This window comes from Canis lupus, chromosome 16, assembly GCF_003254725.2.
Source record: "Canis lupus dingo isolate Sandy chromosome 16, ASM325472v2, whole genome shotgun sequence".
Lineage (NCBI taxonomy): Eukaryota > Metazoa > Chordata > Mammalia > Carnivora > Canidae > Canis > Canis lupus.
Window position 1 is genome coordinate 1,332,755 of NC_064258.1, and position 24,854 is coordinate 1,357,608.

General features: G+C 39.0%; 1 protein-coding gene and 1 long non-coding RNA gene across 12 annotated transcripts in view; one reads left to right on the forward strand and one right to left on the reverse strand.

The window, feature by feature from the left end:
• The window catches only part of LOC112650285 (uncharacterized), a 28,256-nt gene extending 19,339 nt beyond the window's left edge, over nt 1-8,917 (reverse strand). The window contains exons 1-4 of one of the 2 annotated variants that reach the window (XR_003130077.3): nt 8,636-8,916; nt 8,478-8,548; nt 7,633-8,276; nt 5,637-7,547 (exon numbers count right to left, since the gene is read on the reverse strand). This is a non-coding gene — a long non-coding RNA (uncharacterized LOC112650285). Of the gene's footprint in view, nt 1-5,636; nt 7,548-7,632; nt 8,277-8,477; nt 8,549-8,635 lie in introns of those variants that run through there. The other variant, XR_007402673.1, reaches the window with a different exon arrangement.
• Nucleotides 8,704-24,854, forward strand: part of LOC112650929 (aldo-keto reductase family 1 member D1) — a 128,042-nt gene continuing 111,891 nt past the window's right edge. For 2 of the 10 annotated variants that reach the window (XM_049094985.1, XM_049094993.1), the window contains exons 1-4: nt 8,735-9,087; nt 13,020-13,078; nt 14,956-14,999; nt 15,976-16,051. The gene's annotated coding sequence lies outside the window, so the exon portion shown is untranslated. Of the gene's footprint in view, nt 9,088-13,019; nt 13,079-14,955; nt 15,000-15,975; nt 16,052-24,854 lie in introns of all 10 variants that reach the window. The other 8 variants (XM_049094986.1, XM_035699699.2, XM_049094990.1 and 5 more) reach the window with 6 other exon arrangements.

The window sequence follows — 24,854 nt, forward strand, 5'->3', positions numbered from 1 at the left end:
TTCAGATACAAGGACGCGGAGAACAGACAAGCATCTCAAAGGGTCCAGAGTGGCTGCTTCTGGGGACAAAGAGTTTGGGGTGGGCAGGGACCGAGCAGTGATCACGGCTTCCCTTCAAAGTCCAGAGCTTTTGTCCTACAAATTATAAAGTTACAGCTTATAACCTCTTGGTGTCAGTTTATTAAAAAAAAAAAAAATCAGTCGATCGGATATCTGAAACCGTGCCCCATGGAAGACACTGTGCTGGGCTCAGCGGTAGACAGGCAGAGGCAAGAAGAGAATTAATGTCCTCAAAAAGCTTCAGAAGATTTAGGCATTTTCAACCAGAGCAGTCAAATATCTGAACCATGTAATAAACAGTATCAAACAACTGAAAACAATAAAAGTGATACAAAAAAAAAGAATGTGTAACTGGATTGTCTCTGGTCTTCCCAAGACACCACAAACTTAACAAATGCATTTAGGTTTTACTAAAAAGCAAAGCAAAATCACCTAAGTCCAGAAAACACTTTTCGTTTCATTTCTTTTCTTTTCTGTTGTCTTCATCAATTTATATGAACCAAATCCATTGTGAAATGAGAGTAGCAAGTATCTCAGAGGAAATAGTTGCTTAACTGTTGGAGGTTAATGTGTGTGAAATTAATCTGGACCTGAATTTTGATGTGATATTTGTATGGAAAGGAGAGTTATTTTTTAAGGTGTTGGAGCCTAGAGCTGTACTGGGTAAACTATCATATGAATAAAATGAAAGCATATATATACCTGCTGAAAAAAAAAACAATACAAAAAAACGCAAAAGTGCATTGTTTGTTAGAATTTTAGGCTCATTAGGAGAAAAGATAACAATGCTTCAGACTGGAACGTTGCCCTCCATTTTGCATCCATCCACCGGACTACCTGAACACAGCTACAACCTCGTGTGACACATCTCTGCTAGAGAGGAAAGTGTAGCTTGGTATCTCGATCACACAGATATTAAAACAAGTGTATTTTCCTCTCTTTAAACTGATGATGACCTATGCCTAATCCCCAAGCCTATTTCACTGGGTGACAAAACTAAAACCCTCTCAGTCATGCATGAACAGCTATTTATTTTGTTTAAAGCCAGTCAAGTATTAAAGATATGAAACACAATAATACATCTAGATTTCTTCAGTCTAGAAAGATATATCACTATTTGGATGACAGTTCTAGCATACTCGGTAAGCACAAAGGCTTTCTCTAGAATGGATAAAATTAACAAATAACCATAAGGAAATTAAGATTATTTTCAAAAAGAAAATAACACACAGCAGTAAACAGAAAGAGGAAAACTCACTTAGATAGAAGATGTGCTGCTACTTAAGACCAAAATGACAAGTTGTTTCAGAAAAGCACAGCCTTTCCTGGAATTAAGACCAGGGAGAACCGGCCCCTGGATCTCACAGGAAGATCTGACCTATTTGCCGGAGCGGCAACCTGAGCACTATCTTAATAACACAGATATGCATTTTATAAGGTCACTTCTTTGAACATCCTTAAGTGCACGTCACTACCACAAACACTGGGAAGTCCATTCCGCCTTAGAAAACAAAAGCAAGGCAGAGAGGGCAAGGGGCTCTCCTGCGAGGTGCTAAGGCAAGGGGGAGTGGAAGCACACGAGGAAGGGAAGGCAAGGAACGTGCGCTCAGGCCGGCAGGGCAACCGCTGCACAGAGGCCCAGAGGCCGGAGCCGCCCTGCAGCTCCTGAGCACTGGGCCGCAGGAGGAGCAGGGCCGCCACTGCTCCAGGGAGGCTGTGGAGCCAGAGGCAGGCGGGAGCCGGAGAGAGGGATTTCCATCCCCTTGCGGATGAGCCCCGAGAATGAACTCTAACGAGGTCCAAATCCCTTGCCAAGAAAGTAAGGTGGAAACTTCAGCCAACACACGAGGATCCGAGAACCCGACCTTCTGGACCACTGACACCTCTGTTCACTTCCACCAGGAACATTCATCAAGTCGCAGTTAGAAAACACCCATTTCAGTAAGAAAACACTGGTCAGGAAGCAACCAAAGAACATTGAAATTACCCACTTAATTGAGAAAGATTTCCTAGACACTGACAAGATAGCTTTCGTGGAAGATATATGCTTATCTCTGTAGGCACCTGAATAAGTTGTGAGTTTAAATCAGTAACATATAAAGGGAAATTTTCTAGAAATCATAAATAACCTTGGTTTTAGATGAATTGATGTGACTTCTATCTTTCCACAGAGAAGTGATCACTAAGCAGGGCTATATGTCTGTTCGATCCTACTTGTTCACAATTAAACCGTGGCAAATGATCACAAGATATTAATTCTATTCTACCCTGGATACTGTCTGCAGATGGAGAAATGGGAAAAGACAGAAGAGACAGAGTCCTGAGCTCAGGCAACACTGAGGCAATAACATCGGACAACCTCTCACTCCTTAACATAAGCAAGCCGAGGTGTAAAGAAGATATGTTTTCCTCCATTTTGGCTCAAGAGTTATTTCTGGTATAAATATATATATATATATATTTTGCAACAGAAAAGAGCCTATAAACATGTTTCTTCAAATGGGCCATCATTTAAAAAAAAGATAGAAAGGGAAAAAATACTGCTAACCATTGGGGTAAGAGAAGAAATGAGAGGGGAAGACCAAGAAGCAGTGGGCGAGTCATGGTGACAGGGAGCCTGAGGTCAGCAGGCATAAAGTGACCAAGTTTTACCAAGAACACTCCACAGACATCACACGATGGTCACTCAACACAGAGGAAAATATCTGAATGCATCCATGAGAATAAGGTACCCATTTCAGTGGTAGAACAGAAAACGGTATTTACCCTACAGACATTCATAAGGAATAAACACTGAGGAAGATGACGAACCTTTTTTGTAGATAAGTAGACTCCATGTCCAGCACCCAGCATGGAGCCCAATGTGGGGCTTGAACTCAAGACCCTGAGATCAAGAGCAGAAAGCAAGAGTCTGAGGCTTCATCCAGTGAGCCCCCCAGACACCCTGATGATGATCTTTTAATACAGAAAATGAAAGTAATGATGACAACTTAGCCAAAGGAACACAGTTCTTTCTAACGGACAATCAAGTGACAATTCCAGGAGTTAAGCTCATACTCTTCTGATAGGAAAATTTTGAATCTCTTTAGATAAACGTAATTCAGAATATTTATAAACTGTATTATCCTCTCATTTAAAGGTAACCTAAGGTTTTGGGGGTGCCTGGGTGGCTCAGTCAGTGAAGTGTCTCCCTTCAGCTCAGGTCATGATCCCAGGGTCCTGGGATCCAGCCCCACTTTGAGCTCCCTGCTCAGCGGGGAGCTTGCTTCTCCCTCTCCCTCTCCCTCTGCCCCTCTTCCCTGGTATACTCTCTCTCTCTCTCTGGTAACAAAATATTTCAATAAATAAATGTCAGTGAAGTATCTTTTTTTTTCGTTTTATTTTTTCATTTTATTTATTTATTTTTTAATGATAAATTTATTTTTTATTGGTGTTCAATTTGCCAACATACAGAATAACACCCAGTGCTCATCCCGTCAAGTGCCCCCCTCAGTGCCCGTCACCCAGTCACCCCCCCCCGCCCTCCTCCCCTTCTACCACCCCTAGTTCGTTTCCCAGAGCTAGGAGTCTTTATGTTCTGTCCCCCTTTCTGATATTTCCCACACATTTCTTCTCCCTTCCCCTCTATTCCCTTTCACTATTATTTATATTCCCTGAAATGATGAGACCATATAATGTTTGTCCTTCTCCGATTGACTAACTTCACTCAGCATAAGACCCTCCAGTTCCATCCACGTCAAAGCAGATGGTGGGTATTTGTCGTTTCTAATGGCTGAGGAATATCCCATTGTATACATAGACCACATCTTCTTTATCCATTCATCTTTCGATGGACACCGAGGCTCCTTCCACAGTTTGGCTATTGTGGACATTGTTGCTAGAAACATCGGGGTGCAGGCGTCCCGGCGTTTCATTGCATCCGTAAATTTGGGGAAAATCCCCGACAGTCAGTGAAGTTTCTAATCAACCCAAATTACTGTTAGCAAAGTTGCAAAGACAACTGCATGTGCACATTGGTATGCTTTTTCTCTGGGAATGTTTAGGTTTGGGATACTTTCATGTTTTCAGAAAGAGTTATGTTTCCATCTAAACCAAAAAGCAAGGAACAATGATGCTTTCATAAAATTTTAACATTGCAATACAAGCATTTCTGAAAAAGGAGAAAAAGGAAAGGAGACAAGCAAGACCCCGAAACCTTATAGGGTATCACGTCTTGTCGTCTGGGCCGAACGGTTTACAGTAAACCAGAACCAAGTAGCAGAGCTGCCAGTACTTCTATTGCACAGGGGTCTAGGTAATACCTGGTATGGACAAAAATGGGGGGGGGGGGCAAGATTTTACTTATCAATAAGATCAAAGATACTATGACAAGGAAGATGATGAATCACAAATCCCAAGTGTCCGGTAAAAAGGAGATAGAGCCAGCATCCACGAAAAGAGCTCGGGGATCTGAAACAGGCCTAGGGAAAACCCATTCACCTGAACAAAAGCCCTGACCAATCCTGGGCTCGCCCTGGGGCCTAAAGACTCCCTATGTCAACCACCACACACTCTCTGAGTTTTACAACCTGACTCGATGCCTCCCAAATTGCTTCACTAAGGAAATACTAAGGTTTTTATCGAGGTATTCATTAATTAACAACTTGAAAGAAACAGGTACATTTCCCATGTTATGAAATTATTTAGGTCTTAGACGCTCTGACACGTGGATCCAATTTAAAATCTTCTAGTGGAAAAAGGGGTTGGGGCATAAAAGCCCCCCTGAGACGCTGTCAGGGCAGAGAACTTTGCTGGCCCCTGGACACCACAAACTCGGATTCCCAGTGAGCCTTTTCCCCTCCTGCTATTTACAGTCACTCAGAGCCCAGCTGACCTCCACACAGGGAACTAGGAATGCCATCTCCTTCTATGAGAATATGCACCTGACTCCCACGCGAGAAAAACTTAGCAGGGCTGTTTCAGCGGTGGTCATTGTGCAGAGGCTCATTTTCTCGATTCCTATGAGCAAACTCAGTCATGAAGGTACTTTGGCTTACTATATTACAAACAGAATTACTCCTTGAAAATAAGAAAGACTTTAGAATGAACTTGCAAATTAATCGGAGTCTATTATTTTGGAATGTGAATTGAATGTGTTATGTTTAGTTCTTTATATTTAAGTGTACAAGACTTCAGAAATACAGGAGTGTTCTTAGTACCTTTTAAGTAAGTTCATACAAATTTAGGGACAAAAAAAACCCAAAAACATGTTCTTCCGCGAGCCGTCATTTCAGGTATTCTTGAAGTCAAACATATACATTTGAAATGATCTGACTTTGTGCTTAATGACAGTCATGCAGACAAAATTTACCGGTTCATCAAACTATAGTGCAAGTATATGAATTTATTTGTAATAAATTATCATTTTTGCATATATCAGTCAAAGCACAAGGCCTAAACACTTGCAACCAAAATGAATTATTAATTTAATTGTCACAAAACATGAGAGACACCTAAGTCTGGGAAATGAACAAGGGGTAGTGGAAGGGGAGGTGGGTGGGGGGTTGGGGTGACTGGGTGACGGGCACTGAGGGGGGCACTTGGTGGGATGAGCACTGGGTGTTATGCTATATGTTGGCAAATTGAACTCCAAGAAAAAAATTTAATTGTCACAGCCTATTTGGCGAAGTTCTATTACTATTTGCTATAATATGCAATGCATAAGGGGGAGAATCAAATTGAAAACCTAAAAAAGTAAGCCGATTATTTTGTCCTGGAGAAATTAAAATACAGCAAGCTGACAAAATCAGAGCCAAGGCATTCATGTTTTAAATAGGTAAAAACAAAACAAACAAACAAACAAACAAAAACAATGTTTACCTTAACTTAAAGAACAGTTGTGCCCAAAGGGAAGGTTCAACCTGCTGATAAAGAGTTCTTTTGTTTCCAGAAACCATGAAAAGGCCTCAATTCCCTCTCCAAGGTAGGAAGGAGGGTGGAATGGGAGCTCTTTGGCACTGGCTTTGCTACTTGACTGTGACTCTCCCCAGCTAAGCAGGTCTACTGGGAGAGGACACTGCTGTGGGGCTCCGGGCCTTCTGACTTGGTATTTTTGTGCAGAGAGAGGGAGCACCCCAGAAACAGGTGTCCTAAACCAGAAGGCTTCTGAAACACAGAGGTCTTTGGAATAACAATTCAATGGAAGATGCTCAGTTGAGAGGAACTCAACAGCCTGGACTACATGGGGGTCAGGACCCAGAAGACGGTGTATTTTCCCTCTTGAGGTTCCTTTCTTGATTTAGAAGCAAAACCGGATTAATGCCAGGGAAAAGGCTTAGCACCTCTCAAAGGGTAGAAAGACATGCCATGTTTCTCTTGCCTCAGTGTGGCCTCCCTCTACGTGTCAAGGGAGGAAATGAGCGGACACCAGCAAGTGTCCCTGGAGGATACGGAAAAGGTCATGGGAACCAAACAGTACATGTGGGCTCTTCCCCCTCCTGTCATAATACACAAGAGGTGTCTACTGTATTTAAGTCCTTGGAGGATAAAAATATGTATCAGGTAATGAATTTTTCATTGTACGAAATGATGTGAAAACTTATTTAACGTTTTTAAATTCCTAAATAAAAAGCAAAATGATACATTTGAGTTCAAAACATATACTAGTTACACAGGAGGGGAAGGATTTTCTTTTCAGTAATCATCTGATCTGTTTTCATTCAAAATTTATTTGGGGAACAAAATATACGAAGTACCTATATGTGAAGATTCTCAAGGGGAGATAATTAGTACAAGAAAGGACAATGGGATTAGAGTCAGAAAAGTAACAATTCTAATATTGAGTAATAAAAACAACAACACTGAGTAAGTTACTACACATTCCTCAATCTCAGTCCTTTGATCTAAAAACCTGGAATAATGCTGCGCTGCTAATAACAACTCAGAGTGATTACTGAGATCATGCATGTGGAAGCAACAAAAACACGGCATTACAAATGTTTTGCTTCCACTTCCTTATAGACTCATGAAACAAAACTTTGACAAGTTCCAAATTAGAATTTAAGTGATGAAGAATTTGTAGAATTTGAAGAATAATGCGTTCAGGATATGTTAAATACACAGAGTTTGGCTCAAATTAAATATAATGCTGCAAAGAGAAGTACCAGACATCAAAATACAAGGAGTAGGCATACATTACGCTCAGTACTTTGACAAATAGTCACGTCCAAACTAACGTGCTAAAGAAAATACTAGGCCTGCAATAGAAGAGTCAAGCTAAACTGCTTGTAAACACAGAAAATATTGGTAAGAGCATTTTACATTTTTTAAAAAGGCAGTGGAACATTTGTAAATAAGGAAGAGGTCCTTGGAGGTCCTAAGCTGCAGACTTGTACAACAAACTGCATCATTACTGACAACTTAAAAAAGTACTAAAAACCTAAATTTCCAGGAGTGTCTACAGAGTTTCAGATGCCATCCCAGCGGATCCGGGGGTAAATATCCTCTGTCTTTGAAAGAAAGAGAGAGGGATTTTCACTAGCTCTGGGTTGTACATTTTGCAGATTCAAAAAGTTTAGAAGTAGCCATACTCACCTGAGAGCTGACACTGCTCTATCTCTGCTCAGCTAATGGAATTCAGTCCATGTGGTGAAGCTGCTTATGATACGGTAGCAGGAGAGGAAAGAAAAAAGCCTGGCAGTTGAGGACATAATCACTGTGGTGTTATTTCTCATGACACGGCAACCATAGTATTATTTGGGGGAAGACACAAGATGTATTTCTTTTTTAGTGTCAGCAATGTTTAATTCTACACTGAGAATCTGAAAATACTGTTTAAAAACTCAAAATAAGAATACAGGAAGAAATAGACGAAGTTTACTTTTTCATCATTATTTTAACTCAAACACATGCGCAGAGGTCAATCCCCTCCGAATAAACTTTTCTACTGTTTCAACTTTATTTCACAATTTCACAAATTCAAAGTCCTTCAAATTGTTGCAAATATTTTTAGATCAGAATTTTCAGAATTCAAAGGACATTAAATGTTTGTGGCAGAGTGGTATGAAATGTCCTATTCAAGGACGGAGCACCACAAACGCAAAACATGATGAACCGGGCAGCTCCGGGGGCTCAGTGGTTTAGCGCCACCTGCAGCCCAGGGCCTGATCCTGGAGACCCGGGATGGAGTCCCGCGTGCTTTTCCCTCTGCCTGGGTCTCCGCCTCTCTCTCTCTGGGTCTATCATGAATAAATGAATAAAATAAAAAAACATGATGATCTGATTTGATAAACATTCTAGATGTCACATCATTAAACGAGGCCTAAAATGCAAATATAATTGTTTTTGTTACATTTTTAAAATGAGCGAAAATTCTGTGACTATCATAAATAAATAAAATTCAAAAAAAAAAAGCTATTTAAAAAATGAGCGAAAATTACCTTTCTTTTGGGGTGCCAACTGCATGATTGCCTAGTACAGGTGTAAGTGCTGATTCATTACAAAGGCAACGCTAAAGAAAGAAATAAGCAGTCATAGAACTAAAACATGACTCTCTGCTAAAAACCTGTGCATGAAGTATTTAAAAACAGGCATTTACATGTGGCTTTGACACGAAAATGCACATTGCAGGGGTGCTCCTGGTGAACAAGAAGCTTGTCTATAGATCCAAGGCCCTGTCACACCTAAAAAAGAATGTAGTAGTGACAGCAGTCGCTTCAGCCCGCTCAAGGCCGGACTTCCCTACAGTCCTCTAGTTTCCTGTAATCAAAAAAACCCCACAGCCCAGGGGAGGAGCGGCGGTTAAAGCCCAAAGTGGCCAAGCAGCAGCGCGCGCCCCAGGCTCCCCGGGCCCCGCCGCCCCGCCCAGGCCAGGCCCCCGCGGCGGCGCCTCCGGGCTCCAACGGCCTCAACGGAAGGCGGCGCGGGGGGCAGAGGCGCATCAGTCTGGGGGGGACCCGGGCGGGGGGCGTTGGGGAAGCCGCGGCCTGGACCGGGACCCACAGCGGCGGCTCCACCTGGGGCAGGGCTCTGACCCGCACTCGGCCTGCGGTAAGCAGCGCCCCACTGCGCGATGGGGGCTGAGGGCGGCCCCGGGAGGGACCCGGAGCGGGGAGGGCGGGACCTGAGGCCGGCGGGGTCGCGGGGGGCGGGCAGGGGCCCGGGATGCTGGGGGGTCGGGAGGGACCCCGAGCGGGGAGGGCGGGACCTGAGGCCGGCGGGGTCGCGGGGGGCGGGCAGGGGCCCGGGATGCTGGGGGGTCGGGAGAGGGGAGCGTGGGCCAAGGACCCTGGGGCGTCGGGAGGGACCCCGAGCGGGGAGGGCGGGACCTGAGGCCGGCGGGGTCGCGGGGGGCGGGCAGGGGCCCGGGATGCTGGGGGGTCGGGAGGGACCCCGAGCGGGGAGGGCGGGACCTGAGGCCGGCGGCGTCGCGGGGGGCGGGCAGGGGCCCGGGATGCTGGGGGGTCGGGAGGGACCCCGAGCGGGGAGGGCGGGACCTGAGGCCGGCGGGGGTCGCGGGGGCGGGGCGCGGCGGGGAAGGCCCCGGGTCGCCCCTGGGCTGCATGGGGACTTGGCCAAGCCTGGCTCCCCGCTCGCCCCCCCGCTGCTCTGTGCCCCGCTGTCCAGGTCCCGAGGTACCGCCCTAAGGAACGTGCTAAGGCCCCTGTTTTTACCCGAACCCTCATGGACTCTCTGATTGTGGCCACAAAATTAAAATTCTTTCCATTTTCTAAATTTCTGCAAGTTTAGCAGACAATGGCGAGAATTTTTATAAGACATACGAATTGTAGATTTAAAAAGCTGTGAGTATAACCTGGATTATTTATAGGATAAGTTATAATTTGCGTAATTTCATCTGAATAAGTTCTAAGGAATTAACTTACATAACTTAAAAGACACTTGCTTTAATATTTGTAATATGGAATATGATGGGTTTGAGCTTGTACCTTGTGAAAGATTTAAGAATTAAGCATAAACTCTTATCACTTGAGTATTGTTATTTTCAAAGTGCATTGATCAGCGACTGAACCACAAAACATATAGGTTAAAATAAGTGGTTTTATTCTCCGTAGGTTACCTATCTACACATCATAGTTGATAATGTTTTCTTATTAGCATGGTGTTAGACAAGATAATGATTTGAGGGTCCTTGTAGCTTGAAGAACAGGTAATCTGGTCTGTGTATTCTTACTGTCTATAGTGTAAGGAAGAATTATATTTATTTTTAAGTTATCACTGGTATTAAAATATGTATTTTTTGGACAAACAAATCAAAATAGAATTTAATTTTTTTAAATAATAAATTTATTTTTTATTGGTGTTCAATTTGCCAACATACAGAATACCACCCAGTGCTCATCCCGTCAAGTGCCCCCGTCAGTGCCCGCCACACAGTCACCCCCCCCACCCTCCTCCCCTTCCACCACCCCTAGTTCATTTCCCAGAGTCAGGAGTCTCCCATGTTCCGTCTCCCTTTCTAACATTTCCTACCCACGTCTTCTCCCTTCCCCTCTATTCCCTTTTCACTATTATTTATATTTCCCAAAGGAATGAGACCATACAATGTTTCTCCTTCTCCGATTGACTTACTTCACTCAGCATCATGCCCTCCAGATATTTGTCATTTCTAATGGCTGAGGAATATTCCATTGTATCCATAGACCACAGCTTCTTTATCCATCGTCTTTCGATGGACACCGAGGCCCCTTCCACAGTGTGGCTATTGTGGACATTGCTGCTAGAAACATCGGGGTGCAGGTGTCCCGGCGTTTCGCTGCATGTGTATCTTCGGGGTAAATCCCCAGCAGTGCAATTGCTGGGTCGTAGGGCAGATCTCAAAATAGAATTTTAAGCCTTCCGGTGGAATTTATGTAACATATTCAAATAAAATAAAATCACAGGTTCTGGGGAGTGTTTTTCATCCCTCTAAACCTCAGTCCCCTAACTCTGTTCCTTCACTTCTGGCTTCTGGTTCTGGAACATATAAAGCTAGCATAATTGGTAGGGTGGAGAAAAGAGACAAATACTCTTTTTGTGAATCAGAGGTGGTTCATAAGAAGTATGTCGTCTTTACAACTGGTTATGGGCAGTGACTATTGAAACGGTTTATAGTAATCTCAATCTTAGTTAAAAATTACAAGAGAAAAAGTCTCAACACTGAAATGGCTCTCAAAGCCTTCTCATCTCTTGCATATACAGAGACTAAGAGACTTGTGCACACAGAAATGTCATCTCATAAATTTTCTCAAGTGATATTTTTGCTTCTCATTTTAATCATAAACAACCATTCCCTTTCCTACTACTGATTAGTTATAAAATACTATACTTACACCATGTAGCTCAAATGCTATTATAACTTCTTATCGCCTCCACGATAAATCCAAAATTAATAGCATAGATATCAAGTCCTTGCTGACAAGGACTGTGAGGAATACCAATAAATTGCAACCTTATTTCCTACATAAATTCTAAAAAAAATGGAAAATTGAAAAGATGTTAGTGGCAGCAGGCTAAAGTAGTACTTTTCTTAAAGATAAAGATTAAATTGTAAGACACAGGTTACTCAGTATGAGAACCAAATGGTTAACTGATTGAGAGAATCAAGCAGACCTACCAAATGTGACGTGGGATATTTGGGAAGAGCATATCCCGTATCTATTCAAAATAAATACATAAGGAAATAAATATGTAAATTAATAAGTAAATCTTTTTTTAAGCCTTAGAACACACACAGATCATGTCTTGTGTTTCTTGTCACTCTAAGAAGTCCTGATTTTCACAGGAAATTGCCATGTTACACATATTTTCAAATTAATGATCAGTTATTATTTCAGTGAAGGTTTAAGTGGTGAAGAGCTTCAAAGCATTATATACTAGGCTTTATGGGGAAACTTGGTATAGGTTTTGGTATTCTCCTAAAGCATTTTCCCAAAGTTCAGAAACTAGTGGGCCAGATGAACACATAAACAACACCAAACGATAACACAAAACCTTTGGGATGACACTAAATAAGAGAAATACTGTTATAGGTGAATGATGTGCTATGATGGTAGGAGGGAAGAAAAGTTAATTTTCTATCCAGCAACTGATTCTAGTTAAAGGAAAACTTAATAAATAAATCAGAATTAAGAAAATGCTTGTTTCTGTATTAATCTTGATAAACCTAACATGAAAGATAATGTACACTGTACAGTAACATTATAAAATTACTGAACTATCTCCAGAAATATTCTGATATTTGAGCCTTTAGTACTCATTCCATGAAGACTCTTCCTTCTCACATAATGCAGTACTCCTAGTCTTCATTAAATATGGCTAATGCAATAAGTATTAGGCTCTGAAAATTTCTTCAGAATTACATTTTTGTTAAGAAAAGATTTAAGGATCTTAGCAAAAATAGGTGTTTTTTTTCTTGACATTTATAAGAGAATTGGATAGGATCATAAAAGTCTGTTTGGGTTAGTATAGAGAATCTAGTCAGTACTGTTTTACAAAACTCTTTGCTGTGATGGATATGTTGTAAAATTCTCACTGTCCAATGCAGTGGCCATTAGCCCCATGTGAATCTTGAGTCCTGGAAGTGTGGCTGTTGCAACTGAGGAACTAAATTTTTATTTTATTTCAATGAATTTAAATTAAAACAACCACATCTGGCTAGTGGCTGCCGTATTGTATAACCAGCTCTAGAATGAATATATGAAAATTGGTTGGGGCACTCTTGGTTAATTGATGGGGTAAGGAAACCAGAGCTGACAAACCAAGGTAACCGGTGGAGCCTCTGCTAGTCCCTGAAGCCCACGCATTCCTCATTTTCCTCTTCAGTGCATACAACTAATGTGGCAGGTCTGCCGCTTGATCCTAAAGGAGCAGGTGATCCTGACCATAAAAGTATGATAAATGATGCATCTAAGAGGTGGCAAAGTGTAGCCACCTCCTCCTTCAGGAGAGCTACCTCTAATGAATTTCATCGTTTCCTTTCCAAGGTGTGCACGTCTAGTAGGAGACAATCACTAATTGCCTGCTGACTAGATCGTCAAACAAAGTGAGTAAGCTATACAATTGGAAAGGAGTAGATAAATAGAAAAGATTGTGAATGTGGAATGTATAGTATTTGAGATTTTCATTGCATTTGTTTTGAACTTATAGATCAAGTTGGGAATAATTGGTATTTTACCAGTATTGAGTCTATGAATCCATAAAAATAGAATATTTCCTATTCTTTTACATCCAATTTGTCTCATCCAAGTTTTATAATTTTCCACATATAGGTTTCATACACATTGGTTTTTAGTTTTGTTACATTGTGGTCTGAAAACATACTTGTATGTTTTTTATTATCTTAATTTTTTTATGCTGTGATCTGTGGTGTCTCTGAATATGGTATCTTGTGGAGTCCGCCGAGTGAGCTTGCAAAGGCTGTGTATTTTTCTCTCATTAGGAGTATTCGCCACCTACTGTCAATGTCGGTTAGATCAAGTTGATTCATAGGGTTCTATATTCTACCGATTTCAGGTTCAGCTCATCTATATCCTTACTGATTTTCAGCCTGCTAGGTCAACCAGTTCTTGAAAGAGAGGTGTTGATATTTCTAGTCATACATACAGTTTAAACTAATCTAAGTATACTTTGAAATGATGCTATACCACTTCACATAGAGTACAGGTATCTTTTAATAGAGTATTACCAATTCGTCCATCGTAAGCCTTAGGAAAATTCTTTCATTCATTTCACTTGGCTATATGCTATATCAGCTAGTAACATCATTATTACTGTTTTAGATAAACAGGTATTGGTCAACTGATTTTATTTTTATTTTTTAAAAGATTTTTTGATTTATTTTAATAGAGAGCAGTAGGAGAGAGAATGTACTCAATGTGCTCATAGCTGATTTAACATAGCCAGGGAAAGAAATAGCAAACTTGAACATAGGGTAGCAATAATTACCCAAACGGAAGCGCAAGGATACAAAAGTATAAATCACATTCCTACCATCAATGCCTGACAGACCCAGTTGCTCTCCATCTGTGCACTGCTACATATTGTCATCCATTCTGATTTGGTCCTAAAGATGATATGTAGTAATATCTCATTATAGGCTTTTTTGAAGGATAACAATATTTTATTTAATAGTTTTCTATACATTTATACCTTGTAAATATTTAGACATAGGAGATAGTACCTACCCTTCCCATCTTGATCCCCATCAGACAAATGTTTGGAGGCGAGCCTGTGCTGAGGCATTGTAGGGCAGTAACAGGGAAACAGTTACTTTCAATCCCCGACACCATTCTAGAGTGGACTTTACAGAAACACACCATGGGCTGCCTGGGTGCCTCAGGTCATCATCTCATGGGGTGTGATATGAAGCCAGGGTCGGGCTCCACGCTCAGCACGGAGTCTGCTTGAGGAGTCCCTTCCACTGCCCCCCTCCCCACTGCCTGCTAACGTTCTCTCTCTCACACACACAAATACATCTTTTTTAAAAAAGAAATAAACTCTGTTAACACAGCAGGAATTCCTTCTCTAGGTTGACAGTATAGATGCTGACCTATGTATTTCCATGTGTCAGTTAATCATGCTCCCATTTCTAATCTATTTTTTATCTCAGAAGTTTCTAAGGATGTCCCATCTATTTCTCTTGGTCCTTACTCATAACAACAGATCTTTTCTTGCATTTTTTGTCCGGTACACTTTATTTCTTTATGTAAATCCAAGGTTTTGACATGTTATCTTGCTCCTTTAAAAGAACTTTCAAAATGCCTTATAGTACAGTCTGCAAACAATAAATTTTTCTTAATTTTTAAGAAAATGCTTATTTCATTAATTGAACAGTTTCATCTGATGTAGAATTCTACACAGGTAGTTTTTTTTCTTTTTCATACTTTCATAGTTTGACTGCTCTCTCTTCTCTTTGCATAGATTCTGATGAGCAGCTGGCTCTAATTATTGTCATTCCTTTGCAGGTAAGGTTCCTCCCCTCTGGCTGCCTTAAAGGTTTCTATTTGTCTTTTGTTTTCTGCACTTTCAATATGAATTGCCTAGGTGTGTGCTTTTGATATTTATCCCACTTGTGTTTTCTGAGCTCCTGGGATCTGTGATTTGAGGAAATAAATCATTGTGTCTTCAAATATTTCATCTGCTCATTTCCCATTCTTCTCCTTCTGTTATCCCAATTACTTAAATGTCGTACTTTTTACTTTGTCCCAGTCTTGGGTGTTGTGTTTTGTTTGCCTGTTATTGCCCTACAATGCCTCAGCACAGGCTCGCCTCCAAACATTTGTCAGATGGAGATCAAGATAGGAAGGGTAGGTACTATCCCCTATGTTTAAATAGTTACAAGGTATAAATGTTTAGAAAACTATTAAATAAAATATTGTTATCCTTCAAAAAAGGCTATAATGAGATATTACTACATATCATCTTTAGGACCAAATCAGAATGGATGACAATATCTAGCAGTGCACAGATTGAGAGCAACTGGGTCTGTCAGGCATTGATGATAGGAATGTGATTTAGAGGAAAATTTGCAATCTCTTATGAATTTAAAAATATACTTCCCATACCATCCAGCAATTACTTTCTAGGTATTTACTCAGGAGAAATGACTACTGATATATTCAATAGTATGGATGATGATAATAAACAGTGTGCACCCCGTATACTTGTTATGCAGATTAAATGACTTAATATATGTAACAAATTTAGAACAGTGCATAACACATGAACACAATTTAAGTACTAGTTGTTTGCTTTTTTTATTGTTTTTATTGGACATTAGCACAAGTTTTCATTGGAAACTTTCTAGTAGTACTTATAAGAATGAATAACATGGAAGGAAATGGAAACTTTTGGTGGGCAGAGCAGAACCAGAGAATGTATATTATAAGATGTAAGAAGCACTAGAGTAAGAATGTTTTTCTCTCTTGTTCACTGATATAGGCCAAGTATCCCAAATAGAGTCTGGCATAGAGAAGTCAATAGATGCTTGTGGAATTGAATCAGCATGGACATGAAGGTACAATTCCCGCATGTCCAACACTTATGAAAATTAAACATTCCATTACATGTGAACATCTACAGCTCAACATGTAATGCACATGGGAATAGAATTTGAAATTGTTTCATGAACTACTGTCCCAAACTTGAAAAATGAAATCTGCATGAAGTAGATAATTTGCAGGTAGGAAAAAAGGCTACAAAGGGCCTTGGTGATAAGTCAAAGGCATCTGATAGGACTAAAAGAAGATGGCAATAATTTACATTAGCTGAGGGAAAAAATGGGAGGAAATGGAAAAACTCTAAGGAAACAAGTTTTTGTTGATCAGGGAATTCCTTACTTCTTCTCTATGAGGAACGTATCACACTGAACCTTGCACAGTTAAACTTGACAAAATTTGGTTTCATCTTCCTCCCTTCCTTTTTGCTAGTCTATATGGTTAAGAGATGACCAATATGAATGGAAGTTCACAAAATGATTATCATGAAAACTAAACTTTTAATTCTGCCTTGGACGTCCATATACAGCTTGCTTTAAAGTCTTAGGAACACCTTTTTACATGAGCAGAATGGCTTTACATAATGGCCCCAGATGCTTCATTACAAAAGAGATAATGTACCTTCTTCAACACCTCAAGCTGAGCATCCCTGACTGCTCTTCAGTGAGTGAGCCAATTATGTCAGTTAGTTGGCAAGGGACTAGAGCAAGTTGCTACTATCATGTGATTCTGTTTACTTTCCTGTGATACTTCCTATGAAAAGGAACTTTACAGCATTGTTCTATCTTTTCTATTCTCCCATTAGTCTGTTTTTCCTGAGACACATATTCTTACGCTTTAGGTTATCATGAACTATTGGTGAGACCATGGCTGATTTGCAAGATTGACTTGCACACTGAACTCAACTTGATTTTGTAAACAGCTAATGCAAAGAGAGATACTCTGGGTCTAAGCAATTCTCTATTCAAAGTCTTGTGCATTCAGGCAAAACTGAATTCCCAATCTTGATATGTTGTGAGTCTATAATTTTAGAAGAGATGCAGGGGTGTGGGTCTTGATGAATGCAAGTTAATATGGCCACGCATATTACCTGTCCAGAGTCAGTCTTTTCACCCAACTGATCTCTCATTGGAGAGTGCATGAAATAGGACAGTACATTGGAAAAACGGGGCCAGAGTGAAGAAACGGAGCTGAAGGAAACAATGTCTATGAGTGAAATGTGAAATCTCTAAAAAGTGAAATGCTTTTGCTATGCTGTAATGGAAGATGAACTAAAATTTTATCAATAAGCAGTCTTAAAGGCCACTTCTAAAAGAACACTCCTCTTATATTAGTTCAGTGATACAGAAGAGTAAATATAAAATAACTGTGAAAATATAAGAATATAATGATAGATATTAAATTAGTTGTCCCTTCCCAGTAGCATGAATAAAGAGCTATCAACCATAAATTTCAATGGAATTACCTATTGGATGACAAAACCCCTAATATAAAGAGATTTTAGATCCAGTTCCTAAACTGACTACTAGTAATTATTCCTATAGAAAAACAGATTTATTCCTAAACATTGGCAGTGAACTATGTCAGAGTAAACTACTTTTTTCTTCAGGTTAAAATAAATTTTAAAAAATACCTCAAAGGGTTCATAGTTATCTGGAAAATCAAATTTAAGTGCATAATCTCAATATCAATAAATTTAACCTATTGTGATAGGTTTATGTAGTACACAATTTAAATTAGCAATGCATACTTCATGAAAATTAAACTGTTTCATATGTAGTTATAAAAAGGTGAAGATGAAATCATCAAATACGAAAGAAAATACTAGTATCAATAGATATTTTATTTTTATTTTTTAAAGATATTTTAAATATTCCACAAAAAGTCTATATATTGGCATGTCTACGTGTGTGTTTATACAATTTTTTTGCGTAAGCATAAGCATACATCTGTGTATATATGTGCATATATATACTTATTATATAAACAGGTAGAATGTTAAGGATTTTAAGAGGAAACTGTAAAGAAGAAGAAAGAAAGCATTGCTTATCCTCAGACTCGAGAGACTGTTATTTTACATAGGTTCACACTAATTTAATCTGTAGCTCGTCTAGGTGAGTAAGTATCCACAATATGCCTTTAACCTTATGATGTAACCAAAAGTCCCTTTAAAAAACAAAACAAATAAAAACAAGGCTTAGATAATAAAAGCCAGGGTCTACTTGACAATATTTCATGTAGTTCTGATGAATTTTAAGAAAGATTATGTTCATTTAGACAGGTACCTTGCTAAAAGTTGAGCATCTTGATTTCTATGACTTTTAAATATTAGAATTATCATGTATATTTGGCACAGACGGTAAATGTTTACTAAGTGAGTATTGACTTAGGTCTTGGGTATTTTAAATGGTTGAGTTTCTGAGTTGATAAGCAGGACAACTGAGTTAATAAGTTGTCCTTATTAAAAAGGAAAAAGGTGTGTGTGTATATGGATTTCTGAAATTTTAATGACATTTATACTATTCAGCTAACATTCAATTTATTTTTTGACTATTAATATGAAATCTTCCTTTATTGAAGCACATTATTAATTTCCTGGTTGCTTTTATTATTGCCCAAAGGTAGTAGAAAATTCAAATTCAGTTAAGTTAAAGTTAAGCAATAAAATTTATAATAACTATGAATAAATACAAAGATTAACATACCTTTTTCCATGAAATGTGACAATGTTATGATCACAATGCACATCTACCACTTGAACCTAATCCGTATTTTTGACCTAAGAAATCCTATCCATTAACTTTTCCTTTTTCTTGATATTATACCATTAAGAATAATCAGTAGGAGAGTCAACCCCATGTACAGCACTGTGAGGTGAATACCAAAATGAAGTAGTATCTGTATAACAGCCAATCAACCAACAATGTCAACGAACAACCATTTTTGACAGCAAGAAGAAATGCATGCTATGATTTATTTATTGACAATGGTTTCCAGAATGTACTATATCCACCTCAAGGATGCATAAGTTACATTACTGGGGTAGAATAAGAGAGTATTAGAATTATTTTATTAATCTTTTAGTTTTCTACTTTTGGTTTCCTGTAATACCTTTATTAATCATGAACAGAGAATCATAATATATTACAGATATATCGTCATATATTTTTTAACTGGTTGAAGAATATGACACCAAAAAATGTTGAAGACTTTTAGGGAAGCATGTTAGGGAGTTTAACTGAAAAGTAAAATTGAATATAGAGAAAATGTTGGGTTAAGTGCTTATTAGAGTGGTTTAACTATCAGCTTTATCATGTAAGTGGTTCTGCTATGGTTCTCACTTACATTTCTAAAAATTTGTATCAGCAGGAAACAGATGTACACTTCAGGAGGTAGCCAAGGAAAATATAATACGAGAACTACTTATACAGGAGTCAATAGAGTTTAGATAAAACAAGGAATGGTTGGTTGTACACTGGGCTAGTAATCAGCGGTTAAGTCATCACTATTCCTAAATCTTAAACGGAAAGGGAGAAGGCAATTATATGAGCTCATAAAAAATACCTTTTTGCAGAGGGTCACCTGACAGAGACTGTGGCCTTTGGTTTGGGGACAGATGATGTCTACTCTCCAAGGAAGAACCAAGGGAGTAGATATCTTGACTTTACTTTTTGCCACCCTCCAAACTCTTCCTGGTCCCTCCCCTTGGCCGGATCCAATCTGAAGCCAGAGAAGGACGTGCACAGATGTAGTCCATACAGGACAGCCTCCTTGGGCATAGTTTGAGAAAGAAAGTGGAGTGTGGATATGCAAGAAAAAATTGAAAATTTCCTGCTGCATTCCACTCCTCTTTATTCTTGGCATCTTTTCTTTTCCAGATGAAAAAAAGGTGTCTCTAATACAAGGGATACATGAATCCCATCACCTACCATAACCTTATGACTTGATGTCAGTTTAGTCATATTCCCACATAAAATCTATAATGTTGGCAAACCTCAGTATGCCAGCTTTATGTAAAATAATCTAGGGGGAAAAGTGAGAGAAGAAATTCTCAACATAAAATATAGCTGCCATAGTCCCATAACTTGTGTAACCTCTCATATGACCTTAAATGGCAATTATATATTCTTCTAGCTACATCCACTCAATGTGTATTCCAAGCTCTGTCAGTGACTGGGCTATAGTATTCTTTATCTGGCGATATGATCTTGTGGTATAAGCCTTTGATTGCTTCTGCCTTGATTGGATTGCTTCATTATTCTGTTACCTGACCTTTTATAGAAGTGAGGCAATCCAGAGAAACCTCTAGGTTCTAGAAATGGTTCTTGCTTCCATTGTGCGGCAGCAACCTGATTTCCTATTGTTAAATAACATCAATCACCTCAACCATGGTTGTAGTCCCTTTCTCTGCCAGTAAGTTTAAGAGCTCGAGGAGTGTACAATGGCCCGAGGGCATACTTACTTTCCAATTTAACAGAGATTGTGTTGTCTAGGGGAAGCATTTCTTCTGTGTAAACTAGGGCACTTCTACCTATTTGCTGAAAGAAGCTACTCTCACTACCTTCCTCAGTTTCTGGATTTGTGCATTTTGACAGCAGGAGAGATGGCATGTGTTGGATAATGGTGTAAGGTCTGTAACATCTGGTGGGAGGCCATCCCAAATCCACAAGATTTTGTCTCTCGAAAGATGCTACAGCAGTCTTTAGCAGATTATTCCATTCTATCAGATCTGCTACTTGTAGATGTTGAGACCAGTGGATTTTGGGGTGAGCTCATGGACACATTTCTTTTGTTGCAAACTACTTCCCTTTGTCTGAGGTAAGATTATGTCAGATCCAAAGAAAATAAGGATTTTGTAAGCCTACATACAGGTCATGATGCTGACAGAATTGTGACCAAAGAAGGAAGATTCCATATATGTCTCTTCCTGCAAGAAAACATATTTTCCCATCGTGATAAAAGGAGTCAAGTAGAAACAATGTCATACCAGTTAGACAGAAGGTGCCCTATGAATGGCTTTGTGTTGTCTTCTGCCGTCAGCACACTGGTTGGCCATAACTGTATCAACTGTAAAGAGGATTTTTGGTGTGTGTGTGAAGAGAATTTCATGTTGTCAAACCTGGCCCCCTGTGTTATCCTGGCCTACTAGTAACTTTCCCATTGAGAAACCACTTGGATTAATGAAAATGAAGACTAATAGCTATAGAATAGGTAATTTTGTGCGTCTGATTATTGAGGTCCCTCTGCAGCGTCAGCCTTCTCTGGAAGATTAAATGGGACATGAATATCCATAGTTTATGCTCTTTCGAAGGGGACCACTCCTATACTTCATCAGAACTTCTTGTCATCAACTTTTCAATTGGGTTCTTTTAAGTCCCTTACCAGTGGCCCAACTTGTCAGCTACTGCTCGAGGATTAGTGTAGATCACGACCTCAAGCTCTCTCTCCCTTTATGCTGGTTGGGGCATAGGGGGTGGGTAAAATGGGTATATTTTCACAAACTTGGTGAATCACAGGTGTGATGACAGATCAAATGCTGGGAGTTTATCATTTTGTATCTTAGGAACAATTTATATTAAGTATTAGGCTATGTAAGGGGCTTCTTTAAAATGACCATTGTTATGGAGCCTGGGTGACTCAGCTGATTAAACATCTGGCTTCTGCTCAGGTCATGATCTCAGGGTCCTGGGATAGAGCCCTGTGCCAGGTCACACTCAGTGGGGAGTCTCCTTCTCCCTCTCCTCTCTCTCTCTGCCCCTCCCCCCGCTCATGCTCTGTCTCTCAAATAAGTAAAATCCTAAAATAAAATAAATAAAATGACCATTTTTCTACTTGAAATGTGCCTTTACAGAGGGCTTCCCAAAGCAGCTGGCAGCCTAAATTGTTGCTTTTGCTTCCGAATTTGTTTGTTTGTTTGTTTTTGTTTTTTTGGCAGTGTAGGCAGAGGTTGGAGGTGGGATTTCCTACTTAAAGCTCAAACTAAGGCTATTACTAGAGCTATTGCAAGATGAAGGTCTTTTAAATAGTTTTAATGAGGAAGCTCATTCTTAATGTAGAAGGAAGTAATTTCATATTTCAACATTATTTATTACCTCAGCGAACACTTTAAACGCTGGGTCAATTGTTTCCAGGAAACATTTATGACTCTAGCATGTGCCAAACAACCTCTTACTGAACGTAAGAATAGCCCTAGCTTAATAGATGTGTACCATGTTTTTGAAGGACGATTAATGAAAACAAAGTCAAACATTTTATACTAATATAGGAATTTGCTTTTTCCTAAAAAGAAACCAAGGACTTTGCTACTTGTCTTTGCTCGGCTACTAAATGTTTTCCTTATCTGTAAGCTGTACTGAAGCTCCTGGAAAGAACTTTCCAGCTGGGGGAAAAAAAAAACACCATAATTCTTTATGGGTGATCTACCTGTTTTTCATCTTATGTACAGTGAGAAGCTTTCCTTCCTTCAGGAACTCCACCCTACACTGATCCTTCTTTTTTCATGCCACCAGCATCCTACTGACTTTACTTTGTACCTGTCACTGTCACAGCAAGTTGTGTCTCTCTTCACTGAAGCCACATTTCTGATTAATATGGGCTGAAATCATCTTATGTGGCAAGGGACTGATTGAGAAAATACAGATAATTCTAAAGAAAGGATGTAAAAACTCTTCTAATGAATCGCTACTAATCTTCACTGATGACAAGGGCATGTACATCATGGAACTTAATTTTTTATAGAAATGGGCTATTTTGGAACATTCTTCCATGATCTCTTTTTCTCATTTGATAATAATATGAACATCCTCCATATCATTAAATTCTTTTGTATAGGAAATTTTTAATTATTGTATGGTTTCATTAAATATAATATAGTTTATAGTATTTACTGCATGTGCATATGCGTATATTCAGAGAGAGAGAGAATATATATTTATTTTCACCTACATCTACAGACACATAATACAACTTTAATCAGCTATGTTGGTAAAACTTTGGACATATTGTATTTATAGTTTCTGAGAAGATATTTAAAAAAAAATTCTTGAGTTAAAGGTTATAAGCTGTGTTTCATCTTCTTGTATAGAGCATTATAGGAAGGTGTGATACGGGCACCCACTATAGTACTTATGTGCATTGTCATATAACATTCATTCATTCATTCATTCATTCATTTTGTTTCTAAGTTAACTGCGGTATAATTGAAAAATAAAAATCATTTAGATTGATGATGAATAATGTGGTATTTGGGTTTTTTGTTGTATTTTTTTTTAAGATTTATTTATTCATTCATGAGAGACACACACAGAGAGAGAGAGGCAGAGACCCAGGCAGAGGGAGAAGCAGGCTCCTCCAGGAGCCCAATACAGGATTCGATCTTGGGATCCCGGGGTCATGACCTGAGTCGAAGGCAGCTGCCCACCCAGGCGTCCCTACAATGTGGTATTTTGATATATGTGTCTCCCATCCAAGTACTATAACCAGGCCCGAACCCTGTTTAGCTTCCAAGATCAGATGAGATTGGGCATGTTCAGGGTGGTATGGCTCCCATCGCTCATGCTCTCTCTCTCTCTCTCTGAAATAAATAATAAATAAATAAATCAGATATATAAAAAATAAAATAAATTTTTTCTCACTCAGTTTTTTTCTACCTGTAGATTGTCTAATCTCTCTTTTCTCAAATAAACAATGCTCATTGTAAAGGAGACATTTCTGCAATTGAGAAAACAAGTTCATAATACAGTGTACATAACCAATAATGAAATTAATTTGTAGTATTCCATTGATAGATTGGTCAATTTGTTTGTTTTTACGTAGTTATCCTCCTTATCGATAGGAATTCTAAGATAAAAGTCAATCTCCTTAAAATCTTTGCAGTATGAACCATGATAAAAAAATGAAATATATATATATATATATTCACACGCACATATATGTAAAGATTCTGCTTTTATATTTCTACAAGCTTTCCAATGTCATTTTGAGTGAACTTAATCATTATTTTTTAATGATTTCACCATATAATTAGGAAAAAAAATGACTTACAGCACAGTATATTACTTTTGCAGTTCAATCGAGCTTTGGAATCCGGCATTTCCATTCATATTCAAATTAATAATCATGAAATCATAATGTAGATTTTGTTGCCTTTTGTGTTACATTTGCCTGTTAGAGCAGAAAAGTTAAATAAATATTTTACTGATGCTTCCTTTTTTTTAAGTTTGGCTTTGGGGGACATGATATTGTGTGGATGTAGGTGGTCTTTTTTTCTTTTTTAAGCTATGTAGAGGAGAGAAATGAACAGGTTAGAAAAGAAATAGGAGTTGCTTTTTAAACAAATTACAGACCAGAGATAAACCACATACCCAATCCCTTAATCTGTCCCATTTCTTATTTATATTAATTGAAGAAAAAATACTGGCTTTGTAGCAAGATGCATTCTTCCAAGTAACACTCAGAAAAAGAAAAAGGCTACTTCCACATTGTAATTACTTAGCATTCTTTTTCATTTTTGCTTGAACAAGGTGAAAAATGTCAGTAGGTCTGCTCATGCAAAAGAAAAGAAGTATAAAATATCAAACATGCATTCATTAGAGATTATTATAGAAAAGAGTATTTAACTTTAGGGAGGAAACACTTAACCTGATACACATTAAGTTCTCCTCTCTTCTCCTCTAAGAAAATGAGAATAATTAAGGAGAATGATTACAGGTGCTGCTAATTGGTTCCAACCTTAAGGACACCACTTATGACACTTTTGTTTTTATTGATGATAATTCTATAACATAATCATACTTACTCTTATTACCATTGACAAAACTATAG